General features: G+C 40.2%; 1 long non-coding RNA gene across 1 annotated transcript; it reads left to right on the top strand.

Annotated features, from left to right (window-relative positions):
* Positions 1 to 1877: 1877 nt before the first annotated feature.
* LOC138899506 (uncharacterized) lies at positions 1878 to 2115 on the top strand. Its single transcript, XR_011411200.1, has 2 exons — positions 1878 to 1948; positions 2048 to 2115. It is a non-coding gene; the product is annotated as an uncharacterized lncRNA (long non-coding RNA).
* Positions 2116 to 25908: the final 23793 nt, after the last annotated feature.

Genomic DNA, 25908 nt, shown 5'->3' with positions numbered 1-25908 from the left:
TTAAGAATTTCATCCCATTGAATCATTCTAGGGACGAAGGTATTACTATGTTCTTGGTTTGCTTCCATGAGCATAGTAACTCCTTTGTTACTTTCAAACTTAGCCTTTGGGGCTAAAGTTATTTTTATTAGTCTGTAATAAACTCTATATATTACAGCTATTTCTCTTGTATTAACTTTGTTATTCATATTTTTTGTTTTTATATTAAGAGTTAATGTATCCAAAATGTTCTGATCATTTATGTCCACAGAAAAGTTTGGATAACAATTAAAGTATACTGGGCCTTGGGCTAAGTTACTTTGTAAGACTCCTAACAAAGAACCATCAAAGTTAAGAAGTCTGTCATCTCTTAGTAAGAGACAGAGAGGGGTGTCTAAACCTAATCTGTATAAAGGTTTGACAGCCACTTGTACTAATCCGATGTGAAGGAAATTGAATTTCTTTCTGGAATGTTGAATGTCTTGTGCAGCTAATAACTTGATTGTTTCTATCGAGTTATTGATGGCAATAGTAGATTCACAAGTTTTGATGTTATAATTTTTTATAAAATCAAACTTACCAGTATGATAAATAGTACTGTAAGATTCTCTAGGAATACTCCAATTTTGTAAATCATTTTCTATTTTGGCAATATTTGTTACTGCCAGGGATTGGTTTATATCATTCAAGATTTTGTTTTTATCTGAATTGTTCATAGTAAAGTAGTTCTACTAATGCAAGTATTTATTGCTTTTAAATTCAGAAGAATATAAAATCTTCTATTTTTATAAACATACAATTTTTGTACTAAAGTTTTTAAAACTTCAGAAATTTGTTCTAAACTTTGTTTTCTTGGTTCAACAAAAACAAGTTCTTTATATTTTTCAATATTGTTTTCAGCCCGAAATATTTTCTTATTATTTTTTCTTAATCTTTTTCGGCCTATCCATATACCTTCATGTAAAATTCTTATTTTATGAAAAATAGGATGGCGTTTCATTTGTAAAAGGTTTTTCAAAATTATCAGTATTCAAGAGGTATACTATCTTTAAGGCGTAAGTCTACTATCTCTGTTATCTACTCAAGTAATAACCTTTTAAATAATTCTATAATGTTCTTAACCGTATAGTGTTTACTGCTTATCTTCTTCTAACTACAGATCTTTCTTGGTTATGTACTTAGTTCTAAGTTATCTTGGGGGTTGGGGATTAAACGTGCTAACTGTGTCCTGTCTCTCGCGGCACACCCTAGCCTATGGACGACGGTAACTGACGGCAGTTTAATAAGGTTTAATCGACATCCTACAAGAATCCCTCACACTATGAACATAGAACAGTAACCTAGCAAGATCAGAAGCTTTAAAGAAGATGAACAGTAAACCTATGCAGAAATGAACAGTATAGAAATATCTAAGAGTTATAACATGATAACAAAGTCTAATAATGCTAATTTATGAATCATAATATCTTTTACCTTTAAGGTAATAGGAATATGATAACTGTGGGCTTTTACTTTAGTAATTTTTGCCACAGCTGTACCGCTAGTTGATTCTTTATCAATTTTTGAATCATCATCTGTGAAGTATTCGCCAATAGTTTCCTTTTTATTAGCTGCTTGTAATACTTCATTAGTAAGATTTTCCATTTCAATTTTGTCAAGTCTAAGCTTAACCATTTTTATTTCATCTTTTACAGATTTTAATTCTGTTTGGAGATGTTGGATAATTGGTTTATCGTCTTTGACTGAGAATCTATTCATAACCTCTTCCTTTTCATTATTCTATGGATTAGACTCCACAATAATGAACCTGTCGATGACCCATTTAAACTAGCCGACATGTAGTGAATAAGGCTACGGATTTCTAACCTTGGAAGTTGAAACCAGATACGTCTCAAAAGGTTCGAACAAGTTATCACATCGTCTAGTGTCGTCACCATAGAGTATTACATAAATTTGTTCCTCCTACAATGTTATTAAGAACGATAATGCACTAATTACTGGAAGAGTACAAGTGAGAATATCTTCTATTACAGTTATAGTTATAACTTGACTTACGTTTTCATCCTAGACAATTATTGTCTGAAAACGAACTCGCTGATCTCTACTGTCTCGCGGCCGAAATTTGTGTACAGCCTGGACTTTGCAAGTCCATTCTGTTGTTAGTGGTGTAATTTCACTGACGCTAAGTATTTCTTCCATTTTATCAATATAACTTGCATATTAATAATCGTAAAATTGCAAGAACAAATCACCCCACATTACAAATATGAGGCAGCAAATATACGTAAAATACACTTGAAATGTTTTCCAATAGTTAGGAATTCCTTGTGAAAGTTGGATCTGGATTTTTTAATCGCTACATTTCAGAGTGCTGGAATTCCCTGCTTCGCGCATTCTATAATCTCTATTCCTTTGTGGAAACTAAAATAACTTGTCAAGATATATTTCATACTAGAACAACAAAATATAGCAACTTCAGAGAAGTTACAACTCAACAGTTCACACATGTTGATTCTTGAAGATAATGAGATTTACACTAATGACCCTAACATCTAGCACATTTGACACTGTTTAAACATGTATACTACTATTTAACTTTTTAAGCGTAGAAACCAGAAAGTTTCTACTTTCAAAAATATGACAAAGATTAAGGACATACTTCCCTATTAGTGAAGATTTACTCAATAATTTTTTTGTATAATCTAGTTGATGGCATATCATTTTATTGACAAATAAACAATTCAAAACACAATAGTATATCAAACATACTAATTTCATACAGAAACGTAGTACACTTAGTCATATGAGAAGACATCACTTACAACATGTTTATAGTAGAGGAAGGCAGTACATAAAGAAGCGAATAAGTGCAGAAACATCTAAACCAACCATAGATAGTTATCTCCTAAGCACTTGGTTTAGTAATACGCAAAGTCATATTTTGAATGCCAAAAAGAGTGCAGCAGGAAGGATGTTTTACTCATAGAGTGAAAGATAAATTTTAACTTCAAATGGTAATTTGTACCAGAAAAAAGAATAGATGATATTTAAGTAAACCTAGGAAATATGAAAATCTCATTTAGTTTGCCTTTCTTAATAAGCTCTTCCTAACTAAATATTACTTACATCAAGAGTGTGTAAAGCATTTTTTATGACTCAAAACTAATATTTAAAACCTTCACATAACTTTAACCTGCAAGGCTGCAACTATAAGTACTGAACATTAAACTGATAACATTAATCTCAGAACAACTAAAATCAACAAAACTATCATCAAAGAAAGTGAGTAGGAATTAGAAAAATAAATTTAGGGTTTTTTCAATTGAAGTTACCACTTTTAACCACAGAACTGAAGAGGGTCACTCTAATGTTATGAAGTCTACTCTGCCATGCTCCCCTCACGTGTATAGGCATTTCAAATTAGAAATAAGCTCTGGGTGAGTACGTTCTCTAAGTAGAAGATTAGTTGAATTTCAGGCTTAGCGATGGGAACAAGCCAAAGAAATTAGGTTTAAACTCCAATTTTCGGAAGTTGGAGCAGGTTCGTAATGTCGAATGTGACTTGTGTCCAAAGTTTGAGTTCAATTGGATGTGATTTGATAGGTTTCGACATCGGTTGTGGAAGTTTGAAGTCTCAAAGTTCATTGATTTCAAGTTGAGGTGTGATTCATTGTGTTGATGGAACTTGTTGGCATATTCGGACGGGGTCCCGAGGGGCTCAGGTGAGTTTCGGACGAGGCTCGGATCATTTCATTGCATTTTTGGATTTTTGCTAGCTGCTGGTTCTGGTGTGATCACACCTACAACTGGTTTGCACAGATGCGATGGTCGCAGAAGTGACAGATGAGTCGCAGAAGTGTGAAGGGGAGCTGGGCGTGAGGATCGCAGGTGCGGGTTCTTGGACGCACCTGTGCAACCACAGATGCGGTTCAAGTGCGCAGAAGCGCGATCGCAGAAGTGACTTCAAGACCGCAGGTGCAAGGGATTACTGGGTCAGTTGTTTTCGCAGAAGCGAAGTTTTTACCGCAAAAGCGGTGGTCATAGATGCGACGAATTGTCCGCAAATGCAGAATCCCTGGCATAAGCTATATTATCGTGGGTTTTGGTTCTTTCTTCATTTTGGGAGCTATGGAGCTCGAATTGAGGCAATTCTTGAAGCAATTTTCACCATATGAATTGGGGTAAGTGTTCTCTACTCGGTTTTAGTTATATTTCCTTAGTCTATCTTCGTTTTTGGTAATTGGATTGTGAATTTTAAAGAGAAAATTGGGGGTTTTGGCCTAAAGTTTCATAATGTAAATTTTTGAGTTTTGAACATCGAATTGGAGTCAGATTTAAGTGAAACTAGTATTGTTGGACTCGTAATTGAATGGATTTTTTGATTTTTTTTGTTTTGTCGGGTTCCGAGGTGCGGACCTGGGTTGGGCTTTTGGCCGATTTTGGGCTTTTGATTCAAGATTTGGTCTTTTTCGATCGAGATTGGTTCCTTTAGCATTGTTTGATGTATTTGAGTTGTTTTTGGCTAGTTTCAAGTCGTTCGGAGGTCGGAACGCGCGGGATGGCATCTTTGGAGCACCGCTTGGCTTGCTCGACATTGGTATTGGCTTGTTCGAGGTAAGTAACTCTTCTAATCTTTGTGCTGAGGGAATGAAACCATAAAATACGTGTTATATGATTGATATTGAGGTGACACACATGCTAGGTGACGGGCGTGTGGGCGTGCATCATGTGAATTGAGACTTTGGGTTTTCCACGGTACTGTATAGTGGTCATACTTTATTGATATCCGAGTTTTCACCATGTGATAAAGTAGTTAAACTGTCAATCATGCTTGATATCATGTTTAGGCATTATGCCGATATTGTTTGGACCCATAGTAGTCGTTTCTTACTGTCATCTTACTCATTTTATTGATATTTTGTACTCAATCATATTCATGAATTCATATCATATCTCAGTCGCAGTTATTTATTGATACATCATATCATTATTGTCGGGCTAGTTTCATGACATTGTGAGCCCGTGAGTGAGACTGGAGAGATTGATGACTGAGTGAGGTCAGGGGCCTGTTTGTGAGGATGTTGTCACTATAGCATGTGAGTTGTCCGTGCGATTCCAGATGTTGATATTATAGCACGTGAGTTCTCCGTGTGGCACGTGAGTTGTTCGTGCGATTCAAGATATTGATATTATGGCACGTGAGTTGTCCGTGAGAATTATAGCGCTTGGGCTGAAAGGAGCCCCTCCGGAGTCTTCACACCCCCAGTGAGTGCAGTTGACTATAAATAGGGATCGGGCTGCACGCCACAATGGGTATTGTACATCGATGAGTGATTGAGTGTGCTGAGCATAGTGAGAGAGAATGCGAGACAGTGAGATTGAGTACTCTGAGATTGTGAGTACATGAGCTCATCATCGAGATGCATTGCATTTGACGTGCGTACTTAAGATACATGCATGGAGGTGCATTTCCTTCTGCTACCCGGTTTTGGGGACATTTATGATTTTACCAGTATTTTGACATATAGGCATAGAGAAGTACTTTCCTCATGCTATATGAAAATGAAACATCTTACTATTTGTTGAAAGGAGTTTTGGGAAAAATCACAGTTTTCAAACTTACTTGTACTTTGGCTTTTCGGTAAAAGATTTGGATGTTCACTGAGATACTTGAAAAGAAATGCCTATTTTTCTGGAACTGTGAATGAACTGAGCCTTTTATTTCTGAGATACTCTTTTGTTACTTGCACTATGCTGTTATGAACTATTGTGGAATATTGGTGTTGGACCCGACCCTTTATGTTAGCTCATCACTACTTTCAACCTAAGCTTAGGTTTGTTACTTATTGAGTACATGGGGTCGGTTGTACTCATACTACACTTCTGCACCTTGCGTGCAGATGTTGGCTGTTGATGTTGCTGTGTTCGATGGGAGCTGGATTTGAAGATGTACATGCGTCCCAGTTGTAGCTGCCTCTTGTTAGTGGTAGCCTTAGATCTATAAAAATTCCATTTATGTACTTTTCAAATAGACGATGTATTTATTTTATTTCAGCTTTGTAAATTCTATTCTTAGAAGCTCATGATTTGTACTATTAGTTCTTGGGAAACGTATCAGATTCAGATATTTCTTTACTTAATTACTTTATTAATTGTTATTGGGATTGGTTAGTGATTAATTGGTTTACCTAGTGGGTTGGGTTAGGTGCCATCACGACTAGTGGATTTGGGGTCGTGACAGGTGGTATTAGAGCTCTAGGTTCTACAAGTCATGAGAAAGTGTCTATTAGAGTCTTTCAGATCGGTATGATGACGTCTACATCTATCTTCGAGAGGCTATAGGACATTTAGGATATACTTCCCATCTTTCTTTCCTTATCACACGGCATTGATTCAGCTTGAAGCGTAACTCTTTGAATTCCTTCCATGCATTCGTATGTGCATGTGAGCACTCGGTATCGGCTGTGCGCCGGCGGCTTGTGATTCCATGGTTGAGGTGCGAGATTTGATTTTGGCGTGCTGATGATGGGCCAGTCTGGAGGACTTGAGTTCGGGTTTTGACGGTAGCTTGAGCACGAAGATTTCGATTATGTGAGCAAGTGCTTTGGGACTTATAAGTTTGTTGGTGTCCCTATTAGTGAAATTTGTGATTGGATGACTATGTGGTGAGTATGATGTAACTGCGAGATGTGTTCAGTTTGTACGAATGTGACAAGAAGAGTTTACTTGAGATGTAGCAAGGACTATGGGGTGTTTGATTTCTGTCTTGATTTGGCGTATGGTCTCGAGTTATGGGTGTGTTGAGGGATCTCTAATGTTGTTTAGTTGTGAAGTAAAGTAGATTCTCATGTCGTGTTGATGAGTTCAGAATCGAGAAGATTAAGTGATTGCGTAGTAGTCGTGACTGTGGAAGGGTATAAGGAGATGTCAGCTTGAGGAAAAGCAGGTGGGTTATTCCCTGTGAGGTGTCCTGAGGTTGTGTGATCCCTAAGATGTTTTGTAGAGAGTTCTCTTTTACCAGTGAATGATATATATTGCAATTTGAGTTCGGATCACCTGTGGAAGTTGGCTTAACCATCACGAGGATGAAGGCAAGATTTGCAGATGACTTGAGGTACTCCATGGTTTGTGTTGCATGAGCGGATGAAGGATTTAAGGGAATCTCACTGCGGTATTATGGTAGTAATGGGTTATGGTTATTGTAAGTAGTCAGATGTTTTACTCCATAGCTTTGAACCAAGTGGGGGAGTCTTCCATCGACGAGTTGATTGCACGATTATGTGTTGTATTGATTTCGGTTCGGCATATACCGGGGAATCAGTTATGACTTGCAGAGGTCGAGATTGAGTATGACTCAGGTAAAGGGATTTCTAGATACAGGTTGTATTACACTCTATGGTTATATGGGAATCATAAAATAATTGAGTGGTTATTCACGAAGGATGTAGTTTACATGGAGTAGGAATTTGCTCGGTTGCTTAGGAGTATGGGTTACTCTTTACTCCCTTGGGTGTTGGTGTGCTAATGGGGCACAGGTCGTTCGGTCCGTTTGGTCGGTTTAATTGAGATTTGAGTAGAGTGGTTGACTCTCGAGAATGGTTCTAATAGATTCAAGATTTAAATGTAGCGATTTGGAATTTTCAAGATTTGTATATGGCTAGAAACTTGGAGTTTCATTTGATGGTGTCGAGACTTGTGGCATTTTTATATCATTGTGGATTGTGCATTTCAGTATCAAGAAGGTGAAGGAAATAATTTTAGGTTCACATAAGGTCTCTTTAGAGTAGGTGTCTCGGTTGTGGTGCCTGAGAGGGAAGTCAGCGGCTTATGGGCCTTATGGCATTGTCGTTTTATAGTAGGGTCTCTTGTGTGGTGAATTTTGGTTTAGGATCGTGGTGTTCCAGCAAGGCGAAGTATCATTTTGAAGGTAATTTGGAAGGGACTTGGAGAAATAGGACAACGTGGTAGTAGGTTGGATCAGCACAATAATGGATATAATCGGTTCTTTAGGTACTTATGATGTGGCTAGTCACCACAGGTGTTTCGTGACAATGCTCTTGGATTTTGGCGATCTGCGTGGCAGGGTTGAGTTACAAAGATTTGATTCTAATAGCTTGGTTGTGTGCAAATGGGTTTCAAAGAGTTCTCAATGGTTTTTACCACGGTTCGAGGAGTATATTTCCTACTAGCGTGAGGAATATGTGGCGTAATGAGATTTTCTCCGGGATGAGATCAAATGGAAGGTTTCTAACTGATCGGGTATGTATTCTTCTTGTGACTCAGAGTTGATTATAAGATTCTTGTACTCTTCACAGGATAGAATGGTAGATGCGGTGTTGTGTGGGATTGAGATTTGCATGTGCAAGGTCACAGGTCAGTTTGGAAGGGAAGGGCATAGATTTGTAGGCAGCATGGACGGTTTCAGATAACAAGGTAGTTGATATTAATAATCGGTATGGCTTGATGAGAGTATACATTTCAGAAGGGGCAATGTGTTTTGATTTATGGATACTTCATTGGTATTGTGGTACTCTCCTGGTTGATCGACTGCTGATATTCAAATTTTTCCTTGTGGCACAGAAGAATTATAGAAGTATTCCTCGTGGGATGATCGTGTATGGGAGATATGTTAGGCATTCGGGCGGTGGATTTGGGATCAAATATGGTGATTCGTGTGTTCTATGGATTTGGATATTGGAAGTTCTCAGGAGCAGATTGTTTCATGGTTGTGGACTATAAAGTTGTGGCAGAGGCTAGCCAGATGATAGTATGTGTTATGATATAGCCAGATGATAGTATGTGTTATGATATGTAGGTTACTAGAGCTGATTTGGGGGTCCATTGGTAGGCCCAATTATCATATGTATTCTACACCGAGCCGGATTGGTTGGCTCCATATTGCTATTGTTAAGGGATGTGCCATTCGGTTGTTGTTGTTGAGCTTATTCATGTTCTGAGATGATCTATGAGTTACTCTTCTATGCTACGAGGAGTTGTGATTCGTTGGTTATATGCACATATGGTGCGGTTCTATTGGGGCCTTATAGCGGAATTCGAGCGAGAAGAGTATTGGGTATTGCTTGGTTGATGGAGTATTGGTTATGTTCTTTCGGGTTTTGTGTGATATTGTGTCATTTACTTCTCCGTGGTTATGGTAATGCACTTTGGGTTGAATTTGTACGCAGTTATAAGGGTATGTGGTATAACTTGACACAAATCGTAAGAGTAAATGGAAATATCGAATATTGACTGTAAAGAATGAAAAATAAAAAAAGTTGAGAAGAGGGTGATTTATGGATTAAGCAAGATGAATCAATCTATGAAGCCAAAAAAGTATAACTCTTCAATATAGAAGTGTATGATATCTCAGTTATAATGTATATAAAACTTGATCCTTTACAAGAAGTATAGTTATCCCTTTTATAGTGGGGGATTCTACTTTAGATATAATAAAAAATACATAGTGGGAAACCCATGATAAATCATCTTTTCCTTAATTCCCGCCGAGATTCTCTCCCTTAGTGCGGCTGCAACGACTCTTATATATGAGATCGATCTTGATCGCACTCAGCATTGGTCGGTATTGGTTAGTTTCCAATTTTAGAGCTCGATGCGGGTTTGAGGTCGATGCCGACTCGGGGTCCGGTAATGACTTGGGCTGGGTATCGGTTGGCCTCTAGCCCTAAGGCTCGATTCCATCACATCTCATCATAGTTCGATTCGGACCCGTGCTCGATAATGACTTCAGACTCGGTATTTGATCTGTACCTAAAGATTGAAGCTCGTTTATGCTATCTTCGGGTCCCATCTCAACATTATGAAGACTTCCTTCGATCCATTATGATCCCATCTCGATCAAACGTACGAAGGATGAAATCAATTTCGACCGTATACATATAATCCCTTCGTTTCTCGGAAAGGATGTGGCAAGAAATGATATGATTTCTCAACGGCTCGATTGGATATGCACTGACGTTTACATTGAGCCCGACCATGACGTACGTGATAGCTGTCCCGTCGGTTTAGTTTACCAAGGCATTTTATGCGTGTCAGACAGTGGTCGGCTATCGCTGATATTGAACCGCCATTGCTTCAATCTATAAATAGCCCCTCCTTTTACCATTTATCACTTTTACATCTTCAATCTTCCAAATTTTCCAAGTTCTTTTTTCGTATCTTCTAAGTTCATTCGCAAATCTGTGATTCTTCTCTACAAATCCTTCTTCAAAAACACCAAATCTTTGTTACCTCCTTCTATTCTCGATCTTTAAATCCAAAAATGGTGAAAACATCAAAAACCATTCCTCCGAAAGAGAAAGCTTCTTCTTCACAGCCTGCCGCCGAGGAGTGCATTCCTGGGGTGTGTAATCTTACTTCTGATTTTAAGGTCGACAAAGGCTTGTCGGTTCCCGGCCGATGTGAGCCAGTATCGAGGTATATCTGTTTGATAACCGAGAGGCAACTCGAACAGCTAAAGAAAGATTACAATTGGGAGAACGAAGAAACAGTAATTCCGTCTTCTGAAAAAGATATCACCACTTATATGAAAGGGGTTTTAAGTGTGTATACTCACCCTTTCACGTTAGGTCCCCTCGACCCTGTTATTATTGATTTCTACCGTCAATGCTTAATAACCCTAGGCCAGATCCATCCTTCTTTTTGGTGGATCATTATTTTGATCCGTTACTTCGTAAACAAAATCGAGGGGATTCCTTTCACCCTTGACCATCTCATCCGATTATACTACCCTCGCCTATTTCGAGGCGGGTTAATAAAACTTCAGTGTCGGGCTACCAAGGTTCTGTTCTCGAGCATAGACGAGGACAGGGATCAAAGATGGATGGGAAGGTTCGTTCGAGTAAGGACTTCGGACCTGATTCCGACTGAAAAGATGCCTTTTCCCGAGGAGTGGTACATGACGCGTAAGTGTAATTCTGTTGTTATCTCCTACTATTTTTCCCGTTCATTTCTTTTCTCACCGATATCCCTTTTTTTGATGCAGCGGTTCCCTAGATGCCAGGTGCAGTTCCCGACCTCAAGAACTACGTACGGGATCTAGCTTCGACCTCCACATATGTCGAACGCTCATGGCGTGATTTGTCAAAGGGCCGATGGGAGGCCAAAATCATGTTAAGCCCTTTTCTCGCATCTTTGATTGTTCGAATGAGATGCTTTCCATATACTTAACTCAATTTACTTTTATGTAGGTGTGAGCAAAGATGCGGTTTTGAGGCCCTCGTCCATCGAGGAAGAGGCTTCGGCCTCTGTTCTGAAGCCGGTGAAGATAATAAGAGAAAAAAGGCCTCTGCTTCCGAAGATCCAAAATCGAAGATGAGGATGGCTCGTAAACCGAGGAAGAATACCATTCTTTTGACCGTAGAATCAGTTCCGCGTCTAAGGGATGAAGACGAAGAAGAAGAAAATGAAGGGTCCGTGCTGGTGGCCCGAATGAAGAAAACCATCGATGCCCCAAAGGTAGCTGAATCGATGGTGATTTATAAAGCTCCTCCTCGGACTGAGGAGATATCAGAGGAAGGTTCAGGTAGAGTCCCCGAATCATTAGAGATCGAGGATGCTTCCTACCGAAGTCAACAAACGGTGGGTATATCGGAAGGGGCCGGTCCTGAAGCTCTCGGAACTGAGGAGAACGCCCTAAGCGAGTCGCTTCGGGTAATAGTAATCGGAGACTCGCCCACTCTTCTTTCCTTTTCCAAAGGGGCGATTCGGGAAGCCCAAGCTTTAAGGGCCCTCGAGATAAACTGATCTCATGAAGGGGAGGACTCCTTCGGTGATTTGTTTACTGGTGTCGAGGATGTTGCTGGCCCTAGTGATGTGTCGGGCCTTTTCTGTAAAGTGCGACAAACTCTAAATCGGGTAATCTCTAACTCCCTTCATTGATACTACTTTCATGTTTGTTGTTCTTTTCTAACTTCTTTTCTTCTTTCTTCGTAGGCCTCAACCGTTCATCGAGAAACATGTTCTCGGTTTCGAGCCGAGCTACGTCGGTATAGGGCCGACCTCCGATGGGTCACGGAGGAGAGGAACGCCCTTAGACTCCTCTTCGGTCAAAGAGAAGAAGAAATCAAGGACCTCCAAGCTGAATTGGCCAAGGCTCAACAAGACCAGATCGACCTGACCAAGCAGGTAATGATGATCTTGAAAACCCATGGGCTCGATTCTGGAACGATGGCTATTATTTCGATCTCATAGCTGCAGCAGAAGCTTGAAGTTATTGGGAAGCTTCGTGAGGAGGTCGATATGATAAGGGCGGGGGCCTTAGGATGGAAAGATGACATGGACCGTCATGCCGCAGAAAAATAAATTGCTCGAGCCCAATTATCATCGACCGAAAACCAACTTTGAAGCATGTAGGAGAAAGGCTCAGTGCAAGCAAGAAGAATAGAGGAGCTCGAGGCTCGGCTGGCCTCCGAACTTGCCAAGGCCAAATCTAACTCCAAAAAGGCAAAGGCCGATGCGGATGCATTCATGGCCGTCTATCGGGCTGATGCTGCTCTGGTACAAGCAAGAGAGGCATCCGAGACCGCCAACACTCGAGCACATTGGGTTGCTGAACTTTCTAAATACCGATCTTAGAGGGAGACCCTCGAGGAAATCCATGCTCAAGGTTTCGATCTCTTTGAAGAGATAAAAAGGGCTAAAGAGCTCGAAGCCGAGGTTGAAGCCTTGGCTTCTGATGATGATGATGGTGATGATGATGATGATGGCGATGATGGGAGCAAGAGTGGGTCCGATGGAGAAGAAACTGCCCCCACAGATAACCAAGAAACTTAGCCCTTAGTTTCCGTTTTGTTTTTTTATGTAATGTCCTGTTCAGACATTGTAAACATTCTTGTATACATATAAAGATCTTTTCTTTTCCTGACTTGCCTTTGTTTTATTCTCTGCCTTGTGAAGATTTTGTTTCATTCATGCCTTATGAAGGTTTTCATAACGCTTTAGGTAATTTGATCGAATTTGAACCATGTAGCCTTTAATTGTCAAGTTAGTGATTCGAACTCGAAGTAATGTAGCCCGTAGGCTTAATGGTCTAGTGAGTGATTGCTCGAACTCGAAATAAGAGTAGCCCGTAGGCTTAGTAGTCGAGTGAGTTCTTGCTCGAACTCGAAGTAATGTAGCCCATAGGCTTAATGGTTGAGTGAGTGATTTCTCGAACTCAAACTAAGAATAGCCCGTAGGCTTAGTAGTCGAATGATTAATTACTCAAACTCGAAGTAATATAGCCCGTAGGCTTAATGGTCGATTGAGGGATTGCTCGAACTCAAAATAAGAGTAGCCCGTAGGCTTAGTAGTCGAGTGAGTGCTTGCTCAAACTTGAAGTAAAGTAGTATGTAGGCTTAATGATTGAGTGAGTGATTTCTCGAACTCGAAATAAGAGTAGCCCGTAGGCTTAGTAGTCGAGTGAGTTCTTGCTCGAACTTGAAGTAATGTAGCCCGTAGGCTTAATGGTTGAGTGAGTGATTTCTTGAACTCAAAATAAGAATAGCCCGTAGGCCTATTAGCTGAGTGAGTGCTTGCTCGAACTCAAAGTAATGTAGCCATAGTCTTAATGGTCGAGTGAGTGATTCGAACTCGAAGTAATGTAGCCCGTAGGCTTAATGGTCGAGTGAGTGATTGCTCGAACTCGAAATAAGAGTAGCCCGTAGGCTTAGTAGTCGAGTGAGTGCTTGCTTGAACTCGAAGTAATGTAGCCCTTAGGCTTAATGGTTGAGTGAGTGATTTCTCAAACTCAAACTAAGAATAGCCCGTAGGCTTAGTAGTCGAGTGAGTAATTACTCGAACTCGAAGTAATGTAGCCCGTAGGCTTAATGGTCGATTGAGGGATTGCTCGAACTCGAAATAAGAGTAGCCCATAGGCTTAGTAGTCGAATGAGTGCTTGCTTGAACTTAAAGTAAAGTAGCCCGTACGCTTAATGATCGAGTGAGTGATTGCTCGAACTCAAAATAAGAGTAGCCCATAGGCTTAGTAGTCGAGTTAGTTCTTGCTCGAACTCGAAGTAATGTAGCCCGTAGGCTTAATGGTTGAGTGAGTGATTTCTCGAACTCAAAATAAGAATAGCCTATAGGCTTAGTAGTCGAGTGAGTGCTTGCTCGAACTCGAAGTAATGTAGCCGGTAGGCTTAATGAATGAGTGAGTGATTTCTCGAACTCAAAATAAGAATAGCCCGTAGGCTTAGTGGTTGAGTGAGTGATTTCTCGAACTTAAAATAAGAATAGCCCGTAGGCTTAGTAGTCGAGTGAGTGCTTGCTCGAACTCGAAGTAATGTATCCCGTAGGCTTAATGGTTGAGTGAGTGCTTGCTCGAACTCGAACTAATGTAGCCCGTAGGCTTAATGGTCGAGTGAGTGATTGCTCAAACTCGAAATAAGAGCAGCCCGTAGGCTTAGTAGTCGAGTGGGTGCTTGCTCGAAATCGAAGTAATGTAGCTCGTAGGCTTAATAGTTGAGTGAGTGTTGCTCGAACTCGTTGATTTTAAGGTTTGCAGTCTCCGATTTATGGGGTAATGGTCGGCCCTTTAGCCTGTTTGCATAATAAATCTCGAAATAGAGGAATTTTTCTTGGATATAAGATATCGGTAAAGATGAAATTTTTCTTTGTAAGTCATTATACATGTGTTCATGTTTTGTGTCAAGGCTCGTGCCAACTACATGAACATGGTTTGTTTTGACCATTTGGCTCTTACAAATTTTCCTATCGGAACCCTATTGTTATGAAGTAACTTTCCTGCATCGAATATATGCATCGAACTTGATATATTTGAGGGGTAATGCCCCCCAGTATTCGATGTCGATTGTAAAGAGGCCTCAGATACTGTTGAATTGTTCTAAGTTAGCACGATCAATGGTTGCCTCATTAAAAACCTTACCGAAAAACCCATTTGGGATAAAACCGGTCTAAGGGAAAAGAGTGCAATGCATACTTTCAGACCTAAGGTTTCGTGTTGAATGATCCATCCTTGTTCCTGATTGAACTCCTGCAAGGGTTAGTTTCAAAATATAAATGAACATGGGAGGGTTTTACCTTAGTAGTAGTATCATTTTAGGTGTGACACATTCTAATTTCTTGGTAGTTGTTTGCCGTTTATAATACCGAGCTTGTAGGATCCTTTACCGACGTTTTCGAGTACCTGATACGGTCCTTCCCAGTTTGGACCCGGTTTTCCTTCATTTGGATTTCGAGTGCTGAGGGTGACTTTCCTTAGCACTAAGTCCCCGATTTTAAAATGGCGAAGATTGGTTCTTCGATTATATTATCTTTCGATCCGCTGCTTTTGGGCGGCCAATTGGACGAGAGCAGCTTCTCATTTTTCATCCAATAATTCGAGGCTAGTATTCATAGCCTCGTGATTTGACTCTTCTGTTGTATATCGAAACCTTGCACTAGGTTCCTGACTTCGACTGGAATGAAGGCTTCGGAGCCATATACTAAGGAGAATGGGGTTGCCCCCATACTAGATTTTGATGTGGTTCGATATGCCCAAAGAACTTCGGGTAGAATTTCTCTCCATTTTCCCTTAGCGTCGTTCAAACTTTTCTTTAGGTTTTGAATGATAGTCTTGTTTGTCGATTCAGCCCGTCCGTTCCCACTAGTGTGATACGGTGTTGATAATATCCTTTTTATTTTGTGGTCTTTGAGGAATTTCGTCACTTTGCTGCCGATAAATTGTTTACCATTGTCAAACACTATTTCGGCGGGTATCTTAAATCGACATACGATATGATCCCAAATGAAGTCTATAACCTCTTTCTCCCTTATTTTTTCTAACGCCTGTGCTTCAACCCATTTAGAGAAATCGTTAGTCATAAATAAAATGAACTTAGCTTTACCTGGGGCCGATGGTAGAGGGCCGATAATATCCATTCCCCATTTCATGAATGGCCATGGGGATAGGACTGAGTGAAGTTGCTCTCCGGGCTGATGGATCATCAATGCAAACCTTTGACATTTATCATATTTTCGAACAAACTCCTTTGCATCTTTGTCTATCGATCCAATAATATCCTGCTCTGATTATTTTTTGGACTAATGAATCGGCACTAGAATAATTTCCACAAGTACCCTCGTGAATCTCACGTAGGATGTAGTCGGTGTCTCATGGACCTAAGCATACTGCCAATGGTCCATCGAATGTCCTTCAGTATAATGTTCCATCTGGAGTCAGTGTGAATCGAGCAGCTTTGGTTCGTAGGGCCCTTATATATTTAGGGTTCGATGAAAGATTTCCGTTCTCCAAGTATTCAATATACTTATTCCTCCAATCCCAGGTTAAGCTTGTAGAATTTATCTCGGCATGACCATCCTCGATCACGGATCTCAAGAGTTGAACGACAGTCCCCGAGTTGATCTCATCTTCCTCGACCGATGATCCCAAATTTGCAAGTGCATCGGCCTCACTGTTTTGTTCTCGAGGTACATGTTGTAAAGTCCACTCTTTGAAATGGTGCAAAGTTACCTTCAGTTTGTCCAAATACCTTTGTATTCTATCCTCTCGAACTTCAAAGGTTTTGTTTACTTGATTTACCACCAGTAAAGAGTCACACTTGGCTTCAATAATTTCTGCTCCCAAGCTTTTAGCTAGCTCAAGATTTGCAATCATGTCCTTATACTCGGCTTCGTTATTAGTCAACCTAGTAGTTTTGATAGATTGCCTAATAGTGCTACCCGTAGGAAACTTTAAAATAATGTCTAGCCCGAACCCCTTCACGTTCGAAGCCCCGTCTGTGAAAAGGGCTGTTACCCTTGATGATGTACCCGATTTCAACAAGAGTTCCTTTTCAACTTCGGGTATGAGGGTTGGCGTGAAATCGGCCACGAAGTCCGCTCAAATTTGAGACTTGATGGCCATCCGGGGTTGATATTCGATATCGTACCCACTGAGTTCGACGACCCATTTGGCCAATCAGCCTGATAGTTCGGGCTTGTGAAAGATATTACGAAGTGGGTAAGTGGTTAATACGCATATGGGGTGACATTGAAAGTATGGTCTTAACTTTCTAGAGGCACTTATCAGTGCTATTGCCAATTTCTCTAAGTGTGGATATCTAGTTTCTGCTTCCCCTAAGGTTCGACTTATATAATAAATGGGAAATTGCGTACCTTGCTCTTCTCGAACTAGGACACCACTTACCGCTATTTCCGATACCGCCAAGTACAAGTAAAGTTTCTCATCTGCCTTCGGAGTGTGCATCATTGGTGGGCTAGATATGTATTGCTTCAATTCCTCTAATGCCTGCTGGCATTCCGGGGTCCAGGCGAAATCGTTCTTCTTTTGAGTAGAGAGAAAAATCTCTGACTTCGATCCGATGACCTTGAATGAATCGGCCTAAGGCAACAATCTGTCCCGTTAGCCTCTGCACGACTTTTACACAGTCCACGACGGCGATGTCTTCGATGGCCTTTATTTTATCGGGGTTGATCTCGATCCCCCGATTCGATACCATGAAGCCAAGGAACTTGCCCGAACCGACCCCGAAAGCACATTTCTCGGGGTTAAGCTTCATGTTTTATTTCCTTAAGAGTTCGAATGTTTCCTACAAATGAGTTAAATGGTCCTCTGTGACTAAAGACTTAACTAGCATGTCATCAATATAAACTTCCATCAATTTACCTATTTTATCTTCAAATATTTTATTTACTATGCGTTGGTAAGTAGTTCCTGCGTTTATTTAGCCCAAATGGCATTACATTATAACAATATGTTCCATACTTGGTGATAAATAAAGTTTTTTCTCGGTCTTCTAGGTTCATTTGGATTTGATTATACCCGGAATAGGCATCGAGAAAAGTAAGGATCTCATGGCCGGCCGTGGCATCGGTCATGCGATCGATGTTGGGCAGCGGAAAAGAATCTTTGGGGCACGCCTTGTTTAAATCATTATAATCTACACACATTCTAAGTTTGTTCCCTTTTTAGGGACTACAACTACATTGGCTAACCATTCGGGGTATTCACCTCTCGAATAGACCCTATTTTGAGAAGTTTAATTACCTCGTCCTTTATGAATGCGTGCTTTATCTTGGACTGGGGTCTTCTCTTTTGCTTCACCGATTTGAACCTAGGGTCCAGACTTAGCTGATGCATCGTTATATCTGGTGGGATCCCTGTTATATCTAAATGGGACCAAGAAAAATAATCTACATTATCGATAAGAAATTGAATAAGCCTTTTCCTGAGTTCGGGGGTTAATCCCGTTCCCAGGTATACCTTTCGTTCGGGAAAATGCTTGATCAGTATGACTTGCTCCAGTTCTTCAAACGTTGATTGGGTAGCTTTGGAATCATCAGGGACCACAAAGGATCGAAGGATCCTTTGATCATCATCTTCGTCAATCTTTTGATTTTCCAGCTGGGTTGAAGCTGACGTTTGTGATTTCTATTTGGCATTTCGTTCCCCTTTTGAGTCCGACCCCTTTGTTGATGAAGGTGAGGATATCAGAATTTCTTCTTCGATGGAAAACATTTCTCTTGCGGCCGGTTGTTCTCCATACACTATTTTAACTCCCTCCGATGTTGGGAATTTAAGAACCTAGTGGAGGGTCGAATGTACAACTCTCATATTGTGGATCCATGGCCTTGCAAAAAGTGCGTTATACCTCATGTCGCCTTCGATTACGTGGAACTTCATTTCTTGGATGGTCCCGACCATGTTTATTGGCAGAATTATCTCGCCTTTGGTCATTTCACATGCCATATTGAATCCGTTTAGAACCAGGGTTGCGGGTACAACCTGGTCCTGTAGACCGAGTTGTTCTACAACCTGCGATCTAATAATGTTGTCCGAGCTACCTGGATCAATTAACACATGCTTAACTTTAGTTTTATTCATAAGTACAGATATTACCAGTGCATCATTATGAGGTTGCATGACTCCTTCTGCATCTTCATCATTAAAGGACAAGGTTCCTATGGGTGAGCAATCCTGAGTTCAAGGTTGCTTTTCTCTCATAATCGGTGTCTTAGTGCGTTTAAGCACCGGCCGTTGAGGGGTATCGACACCGCCGATGATCATGTGGATGATGTGCTATGGTTATTCCAGTTCATTTTGTTTGCCAAAATCCCTGTTTTTGAAATGGTTTTTGGCCCTGTCGCTTAAAAATTCTCGAAGGTGCCCTTTATTGAATAACCGGGCTACCTCCTCTCTTAGTTGCCTGCAATCTTTCGTTCTATGGCTATGGGTGCCATGATATTCGCACATTTGATTGGGATTCCTTTGGGCATGATCGGTCTGCATGGGTCGAGGCCATTTAGTGTCTTTGATGTGTCCGATTGCCGACACGATAGCAGATGCATCAATGCTGAAGTTATACTTCAATAACCGTAGTGCTTCCTTAGGTTCGGAAGGCCTGTCGAACCCATTTCTGTTCATCAACCCCCGAGACCCTTGACCTCGATCACTTCTTTGTTGCCTTGTCCGTGGTTATGTCTCGATTCATTGATTTTGTGACTTCTACTATACGGTCGGTATCGGTCCCTGATCGGACCTTGTTCTCGATTGATGTCCCTTTTAGTAGCGGGTTCAGAACCCAACTGATCATCTTCAATTCTAATTTTTGATTGGTACCGATTATGTACGTTGACCCAAGTAATAGTTGTGTACTCGATCAAGTTATGCTTCAACCGCCGTGATGCCATCGAACTCCGTTTGTTCAAAACTTGAGCGAAAGCCTGAACAACCCAATCATCTGTGACTGGTGGAAGATCCATTCGTTCTATTTGAAAACGAGATACGAACTCCTTTAGCATCTCGTTATCCTTTTGTCTTACCTTGAACAGGTCTGACGTCCTGGTCTCGACCTTTATGGCCCCGGCGTGTGATTTTACAAAGGAATCTGTAAGCATAGCAAAAGAATCGATAGAATTAGATGGTAAATTATGATACCATATCATTGCTCCCTTTGACAAGGTTTCACTGAATTTCTTCAATAATACGGATTTGATTTCATCGTCCTCTAGGTCGTTCCCTTTGATGGCACATGTGTAAGAGGTGACATGTTCGTTGGGGTTGGTAGTTCCATTATATTTAGGAATCTCGGGCATTTGGAATTTCTTTGGGATCGGTTTAGGAGCCGCGCTTGGGGGGAAAGGCTTTTGTACAAAAATTTTCAAATCTAAGCCCTTCAATATCGGTGGTGCTCCCTGGATCTGATCAACCCTGGAGTTATATGTTTCCACCTTTTTGTCGTTTGCCTCGACCCTCCTTTCACCCGATTCTATTCGTTTGGTCAGTTCGTCGAACATCTTAGCAATTTTGGGATTAGTCCCCGATTCTTGCTCATTTGACCTTATTATAGCTGGTTCCGTTCTATGGGCGATTTCTCAGGGTGGACTGGGCTCCGGCCTGCTCAGTATCTCGGTTTGACTCTGTAACTGAGCTATTGTTGCTTGTTGAGCTTGCAACATTTCGAAAATCATGCACAAGCTGATGCCGTTTTCTTTGACATTATGGGTATCTCGAGCTTCAGATCGAATGCCACCATGAATGCTATTTTCAGATTCAGAATGTAGGTTTTCCTCAATGGACACATATGAATTAACGTCTAATGGCACTTCAACTCGAGCTTCAACGGCGTCGACAAGCGGCTTTTCGGTCCTGGGCGTCAAGTTGTTGTTCTCACCTTGAAGACCAGCTTCGTTGTCGATAAGTAAGGCCATTTAATTGATAGCTCATCGTTGCTAATCCAAAATCAAAGACACTTCCGAAAACAAGCGTAAAATGGCGTGTTTTGCGAATTTGTACCAAATAACCACTGTTATCCTTGGCCCCACGGTGGGCGCCAAACTGTTTACCCGAAAAACAGATAGAGTTGAATTTGTACGTAGTTCTAAAGGTATGTGGTATAACTTGACACAAATCGTATGAGTAAATGGAAATATCGAATATTGATTGTAAATAATGAAAAATAAACAAAGTTGAGAAGAGGGTGATTTATGGATTAAGCAAGATGAATCAATCTATGAAGCCAACAAAGGATAACTCTTCAATATAGAAGTGTATGATATCTCAGTTACAATGTATGTAAAACTTGATCCTTTACAAGAAGTATAGTCATCCCTTTTATAGTGAGGGGCTCTACTTTAGATATAATAAAAAAATACATAGTGGGGAACCCAGGATAAATCAGCTTTTCCTTAATTCCCGCCGAGAGTCTCTCCCTTAGTGCGGTTGCAACGGCTCTTGTCTATGAGGTCGATCTTGATCGAACTCAGCATTGGTCGGTATTGGTCAGTTTCCAATTTTATAGCTTGATGCGGGTTTGAGGTCGATGACGACTCGGGGTCCGGTAATGACTTGGGCTCGGTATCGGTTGGCATCTGGCCCTAAGGTTCGATTCCATCACATCTCATCATAGTTCAATTTGGACCCGAGCTCGATAATGACTTCGGACTAGGTATTTGATCTGTACCTAAAATTCGAAGCTCGTTTGTGCTATCTTCGGGTCCCATCTCAACATTATGAAGACTTCCTTCGATCCATTATGATCCCATCTCGATCAAACGTACGAAGGCCGAAATCAATTTCGACCGTATACAAATGGATACTATCGGAATTGATTACAACATATTTGGAAGGACAATAGCGAAAGTCAGCTTAGAATTTGCTATAGTTCTTGTCAAATGAGAGGGAATTCCATGACTGGTTGATCTGATGAATGGTTATGAGTTCTGCGTGTTTCTTTCATCATCGGCAGTGTACGGAGGTTTTAGAATGAGGCTTTGTTTGATTTGACCTATTACCGGTATTGGGTTGTTTTGAGCAGCTACTGTGATTTGAAATTATCGCTATGAGTATTTGAGTTATGTGGTACATCATGTGATTACGTCTTGGGTTATGGTGAAGGCTTGATATAACTTGTTCATAATTATACTATGTATAGATGCGAGATTCTGATCTTATATAAATTCTGGATGTTGGAAATTGGATTCTTAAGGTTTATGGGCTAGGTTAAATTAAGAAACTATAGCTATGCTGTGTTGTCGGGCCTATATGGGATAGGGTGACGTGAGATCACCCCCGGGTATGTGCATGGTAAGGTTACATGCCGATTTGATGGCTTTTGGAACAAATCTTGGCACATTCGAGGACGAACGTATGTTTAAGTGGGGGAGGATGTAATGACCCGATCGGTCGTTTTGAGCATTTACACTTCGCACAGTAGTTTGAGGGCATGAGTAGCTCCGTATGATGTATTATGACTTATGTGAATCGTCAGTTTTGGTTTTCAGGTTATTCGGTATTGATTTGAAAGAATGATTCTCAACTAGAAGATTTAAATTTGAAAGGGTTGACCAAGTTTGACTTTTGGTGAATTTGAACTCGAATTGGAATTTTGATGGTTTCGGTAGGCCCGTTCAACCTAAGGTTAGGTTTGTTGTGCATGGCGGGAGCTGGCATTTAAGATGTACCTGCGTTCTGGTAATAGTTGCCTCTTGTTCTTGGTAGATTACATTTATAAATATATATATGTATAACTCAAATAGATGATGTACTTATTTCATACCAGCTTTGTAAACTCTAAGTCTTAGAAGCTCATGATTTGTACTACCAGTCCTTGGGTTGTTGTATAAAAGTTTAGTTATTTCATCATTTATTTCTTAGTAAAACTCATTTGAATTGGATTATTGTTAATTGGCTTACCTAGCGGGTTGGGTTAGGTGCCATCATGACTAGTGGATTTTGGATCGTGGAAAGTTGGTATCAGAGCTCTAGGTTCATAGGCTCTACGAGTCATGAGCAAGTGTCTAGTAGAGTCTTACGGATCGGTATGATGACGTCCATACCTATCTTCGAGAGGCTACAAGACATTTAGGATAAACATTCCATATTTCTTTCCTTATCGTGCGACATTGATTCATCTTGAAGCGTATCTTTTTGAATTCCTTCCACTCACTCATATGCATATGTGAACGCTCGGTATTAGCTGTGCATTGAAGACTTGTGATTCAATGGATGAGGTACGAGATATGTTTTTTGCATTTTAGTGATGGGCCAGTCTGGAGGACCTGAGGCCAGGTTCAGACTGCATCTTGGGCTCAGTGGTTTTGGTTTTGTGAGTATGTGCTTTTGGACCCATACGTCCGGTAGTGTCCCTAGAAGTGGGATTTATGGCTCAGTGAGTGATTTGATAGATATATGATGAATGTGAGGTGACTGCGGGATGTGTTCAGATTGCTTGATATGACGAGACGGGTTGCTTGGAATGTGAAAAGGACTATTGGATGCTTGATTTTTGTCTTGCTGTGTTGTACCGTATCGTGTTATGATCGTGTTGAGGGATATTTCATGTTGTCCAGCTATGGGATGAAGTAGATTCTTATATCTTGTTGACGAGTTTAGACTCGGGAATGTTAAGATATTGCATGATGGTTGTGGCGATGGTAGGGCGTAGTGAAATGCCAATTTAAGGCTAAGCAGGTGGGTTATCTCCTGCGGGGTAATCTACAAATGTATGATCCTTATAATGTTATGTGGAGAGTTTCTTTCTACCAGTGGGTTGTATGTGTTACGATTTGAGTTTGGATCGGCTGAGAAAGTTGACCTGAGTGTCACGAGGATGAATGAGCTTAGCAGATGATTTGAGATATTTTATGGTTTGTGTTGCATGAGTTTGAGAAGAATTTAGTTGAATCTCACTGCGAGATTATGACAGTAATATAGTATGGATATTGTGAGTTATCAGATGTTGTGTTCTATGCATTTGAGCTAAGTGGGGGAGTCTACCATCAATGATTTGATTGCATGATTATGTGTTGTATTGGTTTCGGTCTGAGGTATACTTGTCGATCAGTTATGACTTACAGAGGTTGGTTTTGAGGATGACTTAAGCGAGGAAATTTCTGGATGCATGATGTATTACAACTTATGGATATATGGAAGTCTTTGGAATGGTTTAGGGTTGATGTTCATGATGGATTTAATGTACTAAGAAAAAAGAAATTACTCGGTTGCTTATGTTACACCCCATGTTTTCGTACATAAAAGTACACTATGAGTAAATTGATGAAAGCTCGGAAATGAGATATTACATCCCGCATTTTCGTACGTTAAAGTTTCGTCGAAGTTTGATATTTTGGGATAAAATACGGCCCGAGCTAAAATACCCGGTATTCATGGACTAGTACCATACAAGGTACCACATGACCATGATGGTAAGGTGTATAAAGTGTGTTAAAAGTGAGTAGTATTTTAAGCAATTTGAGATAATTCTTAACTATGTGGGTAGTTGGTTAATTATTGAATTAGTGGGAGATTAACAAGTTAATAAAGAGATTAGTGGATAATTAATGATAAACTTGGATAAGTTTAAAGAGGGCAACGTGGCAACAAGATATATCAAATTAGTGACTCTTAATGTTGTATGGTAAGGTGGCAAAATAAGAGAGTTGGGTGGCTAAGTCATTCTAAGTGGGTCCCACACCCACCAAAAGTTAAAAGCCCTCTCTAAATCACTTAAGAGATACATCAAGTTCTCTTAAGAAAGAAGCTTCAGCAAGTTCTTAAGAACTATATGATGTGATAGTAACATACAAAGTTCATACAAGACCACATAATACAATAGTAACGTGAGTTACTTCAACAATTCATGCGAGATTGTGTCTTAACAACGTGAGATCACATATACATTTAACAAAGGAAAGCCACTATAAGTCTTAGAAACATGAGGGTCATATATCAAAACGTGAGATTTTGCAATTATAAGGGAGTACAGTGCAATCTTTCTCAAGAATATCATACGGATATTTGCCTAATTTGATCTGCCGTTACGCATTGTCGCAGTCAATAGTATTAAAGGGATTGTCAAAAGAATCAGTTCAGGTATGTTAAGGCTATCCCTTCTTTCTTTTTGGCATGATCTATACGACACGAACGAAACGAGCAAATGCACAACTTCCATAAATAACTCTACTCATAGAAATACTAGAAATGCTTATGTTCTTGATTTCTCATGTGAATTATTATTATATCTTCTGTTCATGGGTCTCAGCAAAATACGTATTTGATAAAATTTATCTGACAGGCATATTACTTTTATGACATTCCGAGAAAATTTTATTAACGTATTTCTTAATGCATATTATTTTTATGACATTCCAAGAAGATATTATTAACGTACTTCCTATGTATTTCATGCATTTATACATATACATTGACCCATGACCAGATGGCGTTATATACGTGTATATATGTATATTATATATATATGGAATATGGGAAAAGGTTATGGCGTTATATACGCACCACCACCCGATCAGCTGGTATACGTTGATGATTTGCCCACAGTGGCTGAAATGATGTGATGGGATGCCCTTAGAGGCTTGATGATGTTATGAACGCATATACCTATACATGGTATGATATTTATACGCATATGCATGACATTATAAAAATGAAATGATTCACAGAGCTTTGCAGACGTACATGTCGAATCTTTTACTCCATGTTTCTCTCATGTCTATTATCTACTAATTTTCATTCCTTACATACTCGGTACATTATTTGTACTGACATCCTTTTTGCCTGGGAATGCTGCATTTCATGACCGCAAGTCTCGATAGACAGGTCGAGAGTCCTCCAAGTAGGCGATCAGCTCAGCGGAAGATGTTGGTGCACTCCATTTGCTCTAGAGTTGCTTGTTTGGTTAATATATATTAGACGTGTGTTGTTTGGTATGGCGGGACTCTGTCTCGACCCTTATGAAGATTATGTATTCTTAGAGGCTTGTAGACATATGTCATGTACGTAAAAGATTGTATGGCCTTGTCGGCCTATGTTTCGAGTTTATAAATGACCATGTTGGCCTATTAAGCCCGTATGTCACATGTATATGATGATGTAATAAGAAAGATATGTTACTTTGGTACTCGACTGAGTATGGTACCGGGTGCCCATCGCGGCCCATCGGTTTGGATCGT

Source organism: Nicotiana tomentosiformis, chromosome 9 (genome assembly GCF_000390325.3).
Source record: "Nicotiana tomentosiformis chromosome 9, ASM39032v3, whole genome shotgun sequence".
In the NCBI taxonomy this organism is placed as follows: domain Eukaryota; kingdom Viridiplantae; phylum Streptophyta; class Magnoliopsida; order Solanales; family Solanaceae; genus Nicotiana; species Nicotiana tomentosiformis.
The sequence above is the reverse complement of the archived record's forward strand: the minus strand, read 5'-3'. Positions and strand labels throughout refer to the sequence as shown.